This window comes from Orycteropus afer, unplaced genomic scaffold, assembly GCF_000298275.1.
Source record: "Orycteropus afer afer isolate SDZICR_OR568_19922 unplaced genomic scaffold, OryAfe1.0 scaffold00625, whole genome shotgun sequence".
Taxonomy (NCBI): Eukaryota; Metazoa; Chordata; class Mammalia; order Tubulidentata; family Orycteropodidae; genus Orycteropus; species Orycteropus afer.
In genome coordinates, this window is record NW_006922212.1 from 975651 (window position 1) to 985920 (window position 10270).

Consider the following 10270-nt stretch of genomic DNA (forward strand, 5'->3'; position numbering starts at 1 on the left):
AACTTCTAAATTACCTCCTTCCATAACTGCCAAACCACTGAGAATCATGGCCTAGCCTAACTGGCACATAACCTTAGCCATTACAGCCAGTGTTACTCTTGCCTTGCACTAGATTATTTGCTACTCCCAGATGTATGTTGTGCAAAATAGTTGGATAGTAGATTTTTTACTATTGTCATAAAAGAGGATTGTTGCATAACAAGATAGTTGATAAATGAGGAGTAAGTGTAATATCAAATCTACTTATTAGCTGGGATTAACTTTTCTGACTCCTCCATGAATATTGATGTATGAAAGGAAGAAAAGACTTCAAGATTAGCCAGATAACATCTCAGGGCTCTGAAGACGTACAATTCCACACTGAGTGGAAAGAAGACAAATGAGAGGTAGGAAGTAAATCAGGGAAGATGCACACATTAGGAATCTGTTTGGCTACAAGTAATATAATATTCAACTAACAATGACTTCAATTAGTGGTATACATTTTTCTTACATAACAAGAAGTCTGGAGGCAGGTTATTTCCTAGCATTGGGTTTACACACATATCACAATGCTGTCTGAGACCCAGTATCTCTCTGGTCCATTGTTGACATGAGGTCTGTTTACATCCACACGCATGCTTTTTATCACATGGCAGCAAATACCTGTATTGACTCCATCTTCTGTGTACAAGGCTGAAGAAAGGGAGAAGGGTGGTACTCACTATATCAGTTCCTATTAAGAGATTCCCAGGCAAACTTCCTCTTATATCTTAAAAGCCAGAGTATTCATATACTTGGCTACTTCTAGCTGCAACCAGCACTAGGCAAGCAAACATGTAATTAGGCATATGATTACTCTGGGTAAACTCTGAATTATGTTGACAGGGAAGATGGGAAGAATAATTGTGTGGTCCCTAGTAGTGTCTGCAATAGCACATTTCTTAGAACTGGCAGATGAGGGGCCATTCCTGGTTATTGATGGGGGAACTCTGTCCCACTGTAAGCAAGCTGGCATTTCTGATTAACATGAAGGCAAATGTGTGTTTGCTCTCAGAGGCAAATGAGATAACAGAATAGATGAATATGGGGAGAATTTTGAGTGGGTTAAAGGAACAGAATAAGAAAGAACTTTAAGTACCAAGCAGCTCCCTTGCAACTGTTTCTTTTGTAACTGATAAAAAAGAAGTAATACTTAATAATTTTCAAGTGCTATATTCTTGAGTGAAAGTATTACATTGGCCCCAATCCAGGATTTTTTGCAAGCCAGATATCATCTGTGTTAAATGTTGTTCACAATGGTAGCTGAAAAACAAATATGGCTAAAGAAACGAGACCTAAATAATTGATTTAAACACCCTAAGCTTGTAGGGGAAAAATACTCCTAACATCTGTCCCTCTGGGAAAACATTATAGAAAGTTGTTCCTTGGGCATTATAAAACCTTAAGGCCTTGTACATAAAAAGGGCCTGACAAACTCTTCATAATATCTATTAGAGGAGATTTGAGATTTCTTTATTTTTTAGTGTTGCTGGTTTCTTATAATAAAATGATGGTTATTAGTCCATTCATTCATTATAACTATCTTTGTAAAATGTGGAATGGACATTTCAAGAACTTTTAGTTTAGTCAAGGAGAGTGTTTGGCTCCAGCACCACCCAGTGACAAATCTAAAAATTGCAGTTATTGAATGAGAGTCTCAGCCTTCCAAGGGTGTTTTCAATGCACAGACCACATGTAAGCGCTTGAAATGTGGCTAATCTGAGTTCAGATGTGTTGTAAGCATAATACACAATGACTCCCACTAATAGTTTTTCCATTGATTGCATATTAAAATTACAATATTTGAGATTAGAGAAAGAGAAAATTCATTGTTGTTAATTTTACCTATTTCTTTTAAATTTTTTAAAATGTGATATTAGTAAGTTGAAAAATCACACATGTGACTTATATTTTATTTCCACTGAACAGTGCTGACTTAGTGATTTGATTGTAGCATTGCCAAGGTAGCTCATTTGGCTAAAGCATGGGGATAAAGAAGCCAACCTTAACTGAATTTGTTACAAAATTCTGGAATATGAATGGAGGTGACAGAAATGAATATAATCAAGTCTCTTTTGTATGCATACTTCTGATCACAGGGAATTAATAATGTTAATAGGCTTATTGACTGTTATAACACCATTACTGAGCATTCACTAAGCTCCAGGCATTGCTTTAAGTACTCTTTATGCATTTACTCACCTGAGTCCCACAAACATCATATGAGGAAAGTAGAATTATTATCCTCATTTTACATAAAACAGAATGAGGTATGGAGAGCTTGAGAGGCAGGTCCAAGGTCATGTGGCTAGGGAGTAGCGGAGTCAGGATTTGAAGACAGTTTGGCTCTGGGGTCTGCATTTCCTATGGCTCTGCTGTCCTCCTACTGAAGAGAATATGTGGATGAAAAATAAAAACCATAGAGACCATAAGAAAACTGTTTTAAGCACATACATATGCACCCAAAGGTAAAAAATAGTGTCAAATTGATGCTAAATTCTTAATTATTTCATTCTTGTCAATATAATTCAAAGGAGTTAAATAAGTAATTTCTTTGTTAAGTGATGTCATGTTGATATTGATGTATGCTGACCCCGTGTACAGAGTGGAACTGCCCCATAAAGTTTCTAGGCTATAATCTTTACAAGAAGGAGCTCTGGTGGTGTAGTGCCTAAGGTATTTGATTGCTAACAAGAAGGTTGGCTGTTCAAATCCAAGAACCACTTCATGGAAGGAAGACTGGGCATCTATGTCTGTAAAGATTTACAGCCTCAGAAACTCAAAGGAGGTTACTACGAGTTGCAGTTGACTTGATTCCAGTGAGGTGTTTTTTTTTTTTTTTCCCCCCCAAATCTTTACAGGAGCAGACCACCAGATCTTTTTCCCACAGAGTTGTTGGATAGGTTTATAATGCCAATATTTCAGTTAACAGCCGAGCACTTAACCATTGGGGCACCAGGCTCCTTATAAGCAATATACAAACCAAAACCAAACTCACTGCCGTCAAGTCATATCCAACTCATAGTGACCCCTCCTTGGGTTTCCCAAGTGGTATCGTTATGGAAGTAGATTGTGCAATCTTCCTTTTGAGGAGTGGCTGGTGGGTTTGCACCTCCAGCCTTCTGGTTAACAGTCAAATGTCTTAGGCACTATGAATCAGTTTTAAATACTATGCTTCAGGTCAGCCATTGATTTTGAGGCACTCTTGTAATTAGGAGACACTGTTAGAATAATAAGTTGAATGAGACTCATGATTTGCCTTTGGGGTGCTCAGAGTTTGGTATGAAAAAAAAAAATGGACCCATAAATAAATAATACAGATGAAGTATGGAGTTTGAAAAGGCCTGAGGAGAGGACATTTAAGCAGAGTTTTGAAGGACAATAGGATTCATCAGGCAAAATAGATAGGGAATCCAGAGGTCTCATGCACAGGGAATAGGTTGGCTGAGTAAAGTTATATGACCAAGAAACAGGATGGTACAGAAAATGAGAAGCAGTTATATATTGCTGGAGTTCAAGGTCATGAGGTGAGGTAAGGGTGCTACCCTAATGGGACAATAAAGGTCTTTTATACCACCAAACTGAACTTGGAAATTTGCCAGCCTGACCATGTATCAGTGTAGAAGAAAATGACATTGCAAGGGACAGGAAAAGTTCTGAATCTGGCTTGATCTAGTAGTTTCCCCCTCCTTTAATATTACAATTTTATGTGATGAGATGAATCTTATGTTGTTAAAAAAAATCTATGGAACTACGGTTCACAGAACTAGTTCAAGAACATATCTATCTAAACTCTGAATGCACTGTGGGCTTCCTGAAGATCAAGTGAAATCATATATATATAAATGTTTTGAAAACATCCCAGAGTCACTGTTATGGATTGAAGTAGGTCCCCCAAAATTGAAAGTTGTTATTCCTAATCTCTATGCCCATGGTTATAATACCATTTGGAAATGGGTTGTCTTGTTATGTTAATGAGGCAGGTTAGTGTAAGGTGTGTCTTGAGTCAATCTATTCTGAGATATAAAAGAGATCAAACAAGCAAGAGAGAAATAGAGACTGGAGGAAAAGAGATGCCAAACTAAATGAAAGTTGTCTAGGAGCAGAAGCTCAGAAGAGACAAGGACCTTCCTCCAGAACCAAAAGAAAAAGATTGCCTTCCCCTAGAAATAGCCCCTTGAATTTGGACATCTAGCTCCTAAACTGTGAGAAAATAAAGTTCTGTTTGTTAAAGCTATCTATTTGGGGTATTTGTGTTATAGCAGCAGCCATGTAACTAAGACAGCCAGGTAGACAGAGGTGTAACAATTTTCATCACCTTGGAACTGAATGAATCAGGTCATTAAAGGTAAGATCAGAATTAATTAAAAAAATAATAATAAAGTTTTGGATACTCTTTTTAATTAGTTGTTACAATAATGAATATTAAAAAAAAAAGTTATTGGCTACATCACAAATAGTGGTAGTAGATTTTCTATGGGGATTTGGTAATGCTCTACACATCAACTAGTTATTGATTTCTACTAGAATTAACAGCAAATTTGCTTAAATGACCATAATATACAGAGGTAAACAAAACAAAACAAAAAAATGCACTGCCATCAAGTCAAATCCAACACACAGCGACCCTCCTTGGGTTTCCAAAGTAGTATCACTACAGAAGTAGATTGCCCAACATTCCTTCCAAGGAGTGGCTGGTGGGTTTGAACCTCCAGCCTTCTGGTTAACAGTCAAATGCCTCAAGCACTATGCCAACAGAGCTTCCAATATATGGAGGTAGTCCCCTGGTTATGAACATCCAATTTAGGTCCAACCCATAGTTATGAAACACTCCCTGAAAAGCCTATTGTATTAAAATTTTGAGGTACATACAATATTTAGTGATAACAAAAGGACATTACTTTGCAATGCACATCAAAACATTATTAGTACTATTTTTGTATTACTATATTCAAGATGTTTTTGTTTATCTGGAAGTATTTCTTTAATGTTTTTAATTCATAGAAATGTATACTATATTCTAAAACTAACCTTTGACTCCTGATGTTAGATACAAATTGTTCCTAACTGTTTGACTTATGTACAAACTCACCTTAAAGACAGATTTAGGAACAGAAGTCATTCATAATCCAGGGACCGCCTGTATATACAGACTCAGGTTAATTGAAAAATAATCACAGTACTCTCTTGTTCATCTCTTTTTTTAAAAAAGATACCAATAAATTTCTAAAGTATCACCTGACAATAATCAATGATATACCCCCAAAATCATTTTATTCTTAACGTGAGCACTCAGAAGAATTCAGCATAGACTTTCTTGAAGCGGGGCAGTAGGGAAATTAGTCTTCCTAAAGAAAGGTTTGTAACCTAGACCACGAACACAGAGACAGCTCTCCAATTTATCATGTGTTTCGTGATAGCAGCCCCGGCTCAGGACCAGGCACAGAGATACAGGAGATGATGATGCGTGAACTAAACCGCCTGGGTGGTGTTTAAAAGACAAATATTTGAGGGTAAATAGCCACTGAATCAAAGTTTATGGAGATGGCATACTGGGCTTAGCATTTTTAACAAACATTCTAGATCATTTTAATGGACTCTGGAGTCTGTGATCAGGCAGTGTCGTTCAGTGGTAGAACTCAGACCCAGATTCAGTTCCTAACTAATGCACCTGACACACAGCCATCACATCACCTCTGTGTCATTGGAGGCTTGAGTGTTGCTATGATGCTGACAGGTTTCAGCAAAGCTTCCAGAGATAGAAGAGGGAGAAAAGTCTGGTGGTCCACTTCTGAAAGTCACCCAATAAAAACTTCATGGATCACAACAGCCCGATCTCATTGTGCACAGGGCTGCCATGAGTTGAAGCCTGACTCAATGGCAGCTACCAGTAACAACGTTTGAGAACCTCAGGATCATATTGTGTTTTAGAGTTAGTTTGTACAATGAAATATACAAACCAGTGCTATTAGATACTATTTCAACTGTCCAAAAATTGAGAGCTGTTTCTAGCATAGCTTCTTCCTCAGCAAACACTACCACTAAGACACAGATCTTATGAAATTTGGAACATAGCTTAGCCAACACTATTCCGTTTGGGTTTAGCTTGCCTCAGCATTCTACAGAATTAAGGCTAAACTGTATCCCTGCTGAGGTGCTCTATGGCCACTCTGGTGAATTCTTCCACCAGTCACTTTCTTCCATAAAAGAAAGAAAATGCCTTTATCTTCTTCTATGGAGAAATTCTAATGCCTTAACCCTTTTCCTAGAAAGAAAATAAATAAAACCTTATTTGAAATGAGCAGCACATACACTGAGAAGTTTCCAGACTGACCAAGAAGTAGATAGATCCTTTCTGCATGCCTGATATTTTCACCATACTGTGTAAGAGATTGTTTATAAATAGAATAATATATGATATAATTCAGAAATTATTAGTGTAATGGAAGTACATGGTTGTGTTAGACTGGTTTCTCTAGAGAAACAAAACCAGTAAAGCTTATATATATGTATATATAGAGAAATTTATCTTAGGAAAATGGCTCACACACTTACAGAAGCTGGCAACTCCAAAGTTCCTGGATCAAACTTCAAGCTGGAGGCTTTTCCATGTCAAGCTGGAGGTTTTTCCCGACTCTTACAGCCGCAGGGGCTGAGGAGCTCAAGGCTGGCAGACAGTACACTGGCTGTTGACTCCAACAAATGACAAATCCAAGATCTCCAGGCTGAATGGTGAGTTGTTCACTCACGGAGAGTTGTAGGCAGCACAACAGAATCCCGACCCACAGAAGATTGTCTGGTTTTCCAGGATGTCCACAGATATACTGGAAGCAGACCACACCCCTAGGGAAACTCCCTTTCAACGATTGGCTGCTCAAAACATAATCATCTGATCCCATCATGGGAATAACCCCATCACAAAAGCTTAAACCACACAGAATTGTGGTCCAGCCAAGTTGACACACAGCTCCAACTATCACAATGGTCTTGTTATTATGGTTGCATAATTATCTTAAGGTATTTCAGGTTAGGTAAGGTGTTTGTATATTTGTTTCTTTGTTGTGAGCCTCTCTTCCACCTTGAATAGCTAGGAGACATGCTTTTTCTTTGTTCTTTGGGAAAATTAAGCCAAAAGAACAAGGTTTGCAGCAAGAAAATACACAACAAAAACTATTTCTTGAGTAAGATGATGGATGTAAAATTATGGTTCGGTTTACATATTGGCATAATTTTCTTTCCCATGTACTATAATCTGTGTGTGTGTGTGTGTGCAGATAGCACACTCTTTAAAATGTCACATTTAAGCTCAGGTGAAAGTAGTGGGTTGAAGCTTTACTGCATTAAATAAGTTTCAGGTCTCTAAACAACAACAGATTTCATGCCTGCATGAAATAACTGGTGAAATAACATTCAAAAATAAAGAGTTGATCAGAAGAATTGGTAAATATAGATTCTACAAACTATGTTTATATATTTAGGATTTATTCATAACTTTGTGATTTTACGTGGAGATACTAAGCAAAGCACCTCTTAGGAAAAAGGAAGATGGCTAAATATAATTGGATGTGTACATTTTAGTCTAAATTATTCCAGTTTTCAAGGATTTTTAGTAAAGAAATGAACTCCTTATCACTGGCAAAACTCACATATTTGATTTCATCATTTGTTTCTGAAAAAGAGAATGCTAGAGACAAGAAGTAAATGATAACTTATGCAAAGTTTCAAAGGAAGGAAGGAAGTTTGTGCGTTCAGGGAACATTTAAGAGGTCAAAGTAGTTAAATCAGATGATCAGAGTAACAAAATGTAGTAAATTTTCAGGAAAAAAACTAACTCCCCACTCTCCACTCAAGAACGGAGATTGTGTCTTCTGTATGTACTTAGGGAAAAGGACTGAGGATGACAAAGGATTGTTTGCTAGTTCTTTCTTTGTGATATCTGTTCACTTGCAATCATTTTGACGAGATCTAACCTAGCTTGTGCCTGATTATAACCTCTTTCATAAAAGAAAACTCTCCCCCACCCCAAATTTCTCATTCCATGTTGTTGTTGTTGTTATGTGCTTTGTAGTTGGACCCGACTCATAGCTACCCCTTCTTGGGTTTCTGAGGCAGTATCACTAGGTAGATTGCCCAACCTTCCTTATGAGGAGTGGCTGGTGGGTTTGAACTGCCAGCCTTGTGGTTCGCAGTCAAGTGCCTTAGATGCTACAGTGCTACCAGAGCGGAAAATATTAATTTCTGTTTTCCTATTTCCATATTGAGCACACATCAGACTTTGAAATAGAGATGAATATGTCCTGTTTTCAGCTTCATTTTAACAGTAGAGGGACTTGAGTTACATGATAGTTTTCATAAAGGAAATGTCTCCTTTACACTGCTATCATAATTGTGATCCTTACTTTGGGCACTACAGGGAAAATTAGGCAGATATCATATTACTGTGAGCTCTGGGAGTGCCTAAGGCACTTGACTGCTAACCAGAAGGCTGTCAGTTCAAACCACCAGCTACTCCTCGGAGGGAAGGTTGGGCAATCCGTAGTGATACTTCCCCAGAAACCGAAGGAGGGGTCGTTATGAGTCTGGTTCTACTTGACGGCACATAACAACAACACAACAACACTCAGAATTGCATTATTCAGCAAACCAACTGCCTATGACTGTGGTATGTATATGTGTGTGTATATGTTTGTGTGTGTGTGTGCGGAGAGAGATAGAGAGACAAGGACATAGAGACACACAGAGACACACAGAGAATTATTACTTTTCAAATTTTCAGCAAAGGATTAATTAAATCTAATACATAGAAGAGGAGGTACACAGCAAATGCTGGGCAGTGCTAGTGGCTGTATTAATCTTATTTAAGCTAGATGTTTTCAGACAACAGGTCTACCTGGTATTTTATGTAGCCAGATTCTCTGAGAAGCACATTTCTGCATTTCCAAAATATAAATTTGAGGAGCAGAGCACTACATGATGGCCATACGTGAAGACTGTGCCTTCCAGGCCTGCAAGGACTGCTGAAGACCTTTGGAAGGTGCATCACTTTTCTGGGTTCATTTTTCTTCCTCCTTCCACTGACAGATTGGGAACTTTTTAATATATCACATTTATAGGAGAACTTGAGTTATTTGAGGTATGAATGAGAAGATGGTAGCCATGGTATGACTGTTTTCATTCAAATAATGCCAAGGAGACAAATTAAAGGTAAGGGTGTAGTTAGTAACCTATCTCTTTCCCAATATGATCTCTGTGACTTGTTTTTTCCTATATGTGCAAAATCAAGAAAACATATCTGTTAGAGGATTCTTAAACTGTTATTATTTACTCATTAGGGCAAGGTGTGTGTGTGTATGTGTGTGTGTCATAATTAATTATCTTCTTGGTTAGGTGCTATTGAGTCAGTTCCCACTCAGAGTGACCCCATGTATAACAGCATGACTAACTGCCCAGTCCTGCACCATCCTTACAATCGTTTGAGCCCATTGTTGCAGCCACTGTGTCAATCCATCTTGTTAGGGTCTTCCTCTTTTTTTTTTTTTCCTCTAACCTTCTATTTTACCAAGCATGGTGTCCTTCTCCAGGTACTGGTCCTTACTGATAACATGACCTATGCACATGAGGATGTCTTACCATGCTCGCTTCTATGGAGCATTTTGGCTGTACATCTTCCAGTACAGATTTGTTTGTTCTTCTGGTAGGCCATGGTACTTTCAGTATTCTTTGCCAACACCATAATTCAAATGCATCAATTCTCTTCGGTCTTTCTTATTCAATGTCCAGCTTTCACATGCATATGAAGCAATTGAAAATACCATGACTTGGTTCAGGCCCATCTTACTTCTCAAGGTGATATCTTTGCTTTTAAACACTTCAAAGTAGTCTTTTGCAACAGATTGATTTTAGAACTCTAAAATTTTGAGAAGGAAGAGAATGTAAGGAGGTTTGGCAAAAATGTAAAGAAGGCAAAATTACCTTGAGTTACGAGAAATTCAGAAGTTAGAGATTATGATGTTGTTTTTAGATGCCATTGAGTCATTTCTGACTCATAGCGATCCCATGCACAGCTTAATGAAACACTGCCCAATCCCATGCCAGCTCCATGATCCTTGCCATACTTGAGCCCATCATTGCAGCTACTGTGTCACTCCATCTCGTTGAAGGCTTTCCCCTCTTTCATCGACCCACCACCTTACCAACCATGGCACCTTTCTCCAGGGAATGGTCCCTTCTGACAACATGACCAAAGTAG